Source organism: Psammomys obesus, unplaced genomic scaffold (genome assembly GCF_907164565.1).
Source record: "Psammomys obesus unplaced genomic scaffold, mPsaObe1.curated_primary_1811, whole genome shotgun sequence".
In the NCBI taxonomy this organism is placed as follows: domain Eukaryota; kingdom Metazoa; phylum Chordata; class Mammalia; order Rodentia; family Muridae; genus Psammomys; species Psammomys obesus.
Window position 1 is genome coordinate 2,186,184 of NW_026591598.1, and position 4,289 is coordinate 2,190,472.

Consider the following 4,289-nt stretch of genomic DNA (forward strand, 5'->3'; position numbering starts at 1 on the left):
TTCTTTCTTTCTTTCTTTCTTTCTTTCTTTCTTTCTTTCTTTCTTTCCTTCCTTCCTTCCTTCCTTCCTTTCCTTCCTTCCTTCCTTCTTTTTTTTTTTTGTTGTTGTTGTTTTGTTTTGTTTTTTGTCTTTCAAGACAGGGTTTTCTATGTAGCCTTGGCTGTCCTAGAACTTGCTCTGTAGACCAGGCTGTCTCCTGAGTGCTGGGATTAACGGCATGTGCCTCTACCGATCAACTGTCTTCAAGACTTTTATCCTTATTCTTTTACCCAAGATGCTGACACATCTGCCAGTGCCATCTTCTGCCATCTTGGGCCAGTTCCAAAGGATTCCTTTCTCAGCTCCAGTCCACGATGAACTGCCAGAAGATATGACAGGGATCGCACATACTCAGAGCCTTTTGCCTGGTTCTTTACCACTCACTGGTTTCCCCCACCCAGCCTTATTTAAGGACTTTTCTGCCTCAAGATATCCTTAAATGAGAGCATTCGGGGGCCTCTTCTCTTAATTCTCTTGTCCATGTCACTCTCGTCTACTGCTTCAATGACCATCCTGACTATGCGACCAATAACCAGATGTATAGCCTGTCTATATCCGGATACTTGAATGTATATTTTATACTTCTATTCATATGATTAGGGTGTTTTCATTTGTTAGGACATGTGTCTGGAGGATAAGATGGACCCTGACCTTATGAGCTCATGATCTAATAAGCAGATATAGCAGAAAATTAGAACACAGAGTGTCAGCAGAGAAAGCAGGACATAAGAAAAAAGCAATTAATCTAAGGGACTTGTGTCAGTTAGATTTGGCTGTAGGTGACAAAACAGCTCAAATCTGAGCTAGTGAGCTGGTTCAGTGGGTAAAGGTGCTTGCCAGCAAGGCTGACTGATAACATGAGTTTGATTCCCAGAAATCCCATGGAAGAAGGAGAGAACCAACTCCCAAAAGCACACTCACACACACACACACACACACACACACATTTCAACCAGCTAAAAGCCATGAAATAATTAGTCCAGAGCTAGCGTGATAGATCCAGGGTCCTAAAAGCCCTATGCTTTTCATTATTCTGCTCCTCTAACCCCTGCTCCTCAACAATGCTTCTACCTCAAAGACCCAAAATAGTCAATCAGATTCTAGCCAATGTAAAGGAAGATGGAGTGGAAAAGAGCATACTCACCTTTTAACACCAGTTCGCCAAAGTGGCACAAACTACTTCTGCCTAAGCCTTGGGCCAGGACTTAGTCACACAGCCACACCCAACTGCCAGGAATTCTGGAAAGTAAAGATATTTATTCCCTGCCAGCCGTGGAGACGGCTAAAATATAAGCCTCGGTGACAAGCATACGGATGTTAAGATGCAGGAAGTAGTTGCAGTTTCAAAAAGGCTCCTGATGAGTTGACACTTACCCTGAAATTGAGAAACTGAGATATGAGTCTAAGTTAACCAGGCAGAAAAGAGTGTTTGGGCTACAGGGGGCAGTTGGGTATTTTGTTTTCTTTAAGACAGCCTCATGCATCCCAGGCTTGCCTTGAATTAGAGCTGTAGCTGAGGATGACCTCGAACTGATGACCCTCTTGCTTCTATCTGCTGAGTGCTGAGCTTACAGATAAGTACCTCGCTGCCCTCTTTATGCTCTGCTGGGGATTGAACCCAGGGCTGTGTGCATGCTAGATAAGCACTCTGTCAATGGAGTCATGACCCCAGCCCCAGAGAGCATGTTTGAAAACACAGGTACTTTGAGTTTCTCCAGCATGGCATGGGTACCAGGTGTGTCAGCAGACACAGGTAGGATCTCGATGTGTGAGATGGGGAGGTGGGAAATATGTACACACTAGGGTGTTGTGAAATGGCCTGCTCTATCACTCTCTGCCTGATTCTTTTTAGATAGAAGCTTTCTCTCCACCTGGGGCTAGGCTGGCATCCCGGAAACCCAGCGATCTCTGTCTCTGTCCCCAACAGCAATAGGGTTACAGGAGCACATTCGGCTACTCCAGCTTTTTTTTTTTTTTTTTTTAAGAATCATTTATATTTTGTGTGCATTGGTGTTTTGCCCATATGTCTGTGAGAGGTGTCAGATCCCCTGGAACTGGAGTTACAGACGGTTGTGAGCTGCCGTGTGGGTACAAGGAACTGAACTCCAGTCTTCTAGAAGAGCAGCCAGGGCTATCAACCTCTGAGCCATCTCTCCAGCTTTTTATATGGATTGCTGGGATTTACAGTGTGTGTGTGTGCAGGCAGGGAACCCTCACGTCTGAGCAAGCACTCTTACCTACTGGGCTATCTCTCCAGCTGCCAGGGTCGCACAGTTTAGTCATCTTGAAAGGGAAGGCATGGCCCCTGCTGAGGAAAGAGGCTCACTGAGGGGTAGAGTAAAAGGCAGCACCTCAGCTAAAATTAGATTCCTGCAGAAAGCAGCCCTTGCACATTTTGGCCTTAGAAGTCCTTAAAGTTCCCTGGCACAGGCTTGAGTTACAAGAGATGTCGATTTGCAATTAGATCAGGTGCCCTGGGCAAGGAAGCTCTGGCAAGCCTGAAGCTGGGCACAAGCACCACTCACACACCACTGGTCGTTGGCAGAGTGGCCATTGGCCCTAGCACCTCAGCTTCTGGTCAATGTCTGGGCAACTTGTGGGGTGCCGAAGCCACACAAGCTGCCAACTGGGGCCTCCTCCCCAGACATATTACATGCCTTCCAAAGGTTGTGTTTATTTCTATGATGTGGCTACCAGACATGGGGTCAGGGCAGCCAGCTGGGCACAGGAACTCTGACTCTGCAAGAATGAGCTCAGTCCCCACAGCTCTGTCTCCACTGCCCTTCTTTGTTCCTATAGCAAGTGGACAATGACTGGCCCAGGTCACCTCAGATGGTTCAGCCAGCAATCCCAAATACTCTGACACCTACCTGCTCACTGTCTGACAGAGCCCCACAACCCACCGTTCCCCTGACCCCCTTCCATAACAAATGTACATTTTATATAGAGAGACTGAATACATGTGGACACCCGGGTCCTTATCTGTCGCCATATGCATACTTATTCTCACAAGTATCGTCTGTCACAGGCATGCTTCATATAGGCAGAGCCCTCCCACTGCACATATCACATACAGAACCCCCACAACCCCTGACACAAAGATTGCATACATAGACACTATGTATGTGCTCTTCTAACATGTCCGTACTCTCCATACTTCATGCTATATGTAGGTACTATACATGCACCAATAGCTACTTATCAGCTCCATGTCTCCACTAGTGTTGCTTCCTATGTTTTCAGAGCCAGGTTCCTAAACTTGCCGTTTGTTTGTTTGTTTGTTTGTTTGTAGGCAGGGTCTTTTTGTGTAGCATGTAGCTCTGGCTGTCCTGGAACTCGCTATGTAGACCAGGCTGACCTCAAATTCACAGAGATCCTCCCGAGTGGACTAAAGGTGTGTTGCCACCACCCCTGGCTCCAAGTTCTTATATTCATAGAAACCTTTGCCTTTGGGGCTGTAAGGAGACAGAGACTCAAAGAGGTAGCTGGAGAAGAGAGGACAGTGTCTCCATTACCCCCAACCCAAACGCATCTACACAGCCCATAGGAAAGGAGGAGGGTTGGCCTTTCCCCTAATACCCTATGAACTATTATGTGTCCCTGACGTCAGGGACATGAAGTTCTGGCAGGAGAGCTGCTGTGAAGCCTGGGCCCTGCACCTACTACACAAGATGCCCTGGAGACAACAGTCCCAGCCAACAGCCTGGAAGCCAAGTTTTACCAGGCCCACCAATGCAATGGGAGCAGAAGAAGCCTTGTGCAATACGAGTTGACCCAGGGGACATGAGGAAAGGGCAAAAGGCCTCCTAGGCCTCATGTCCCAGGCACTGAACCTGGATTTCCATAGCCTTATTTCCTGTCATCCTCACATCAAATGCCCCTTTCATCTTAGTCTCTTAAGGCATCAAGGATAGAACCCAGGGTCTTGCGTGTGGGGGGCCATAAATATACACCCCTTGTTTCTTTGTTTTGTTTTGTTGGTTTTTCAAGAGTTTCTCTGTGTAGGTTTAGATGTCCTGGACTCATTTTGTAGACCAGGTTGGCCTCAAACTCACAGTGATCGACTGCCTCTGCCTCCGCCTATGCCTCTGCCTCTCTGAATGCTGGGATTATAGGTGTGTGCCATTGCACTGGGCTCCCTTGTTTCTCTGTATTCTCCCAGACATGGAGCCCAAGAAGGTGCTCACAGCCAATAAATAGTAGTTTCTTTCTTTCTTTCTTTCTTTCTTTCTTTCTTTCTTTCTTTCTTT

At 47.0% G+C, this 4,289-nt stretch overlaps 1 long non-coding RNA gene and 1 pseudogene across 1 annotated transcript in view; both read left to right on the plus strand.

Moving 5' to 3' along the window:
* Positions 1 to 289, plus strand: part of LOC129679726 (uncharacterized) — a 13,929-nt gene extending 13,640 nt beyond the window's left edge. The window contains exon 6 of the long non-coding RNA XR_008720577.1: positions 275 to 289. This is a non-coding gene — a long non-coding RNA (uncharacterized LOC129679726). The remainder of the gene's footprint in view (positions 1 to 274) is intronic.
* Positions 1 to 4,289, plus strand: part of LOC129679725 (cytochrome c oxidase subunit 7B, mitochondrial-like) — a 31,689-nt pseudogene that overhangs the window by 18,257 nt on the left and 9,143 nt on the right.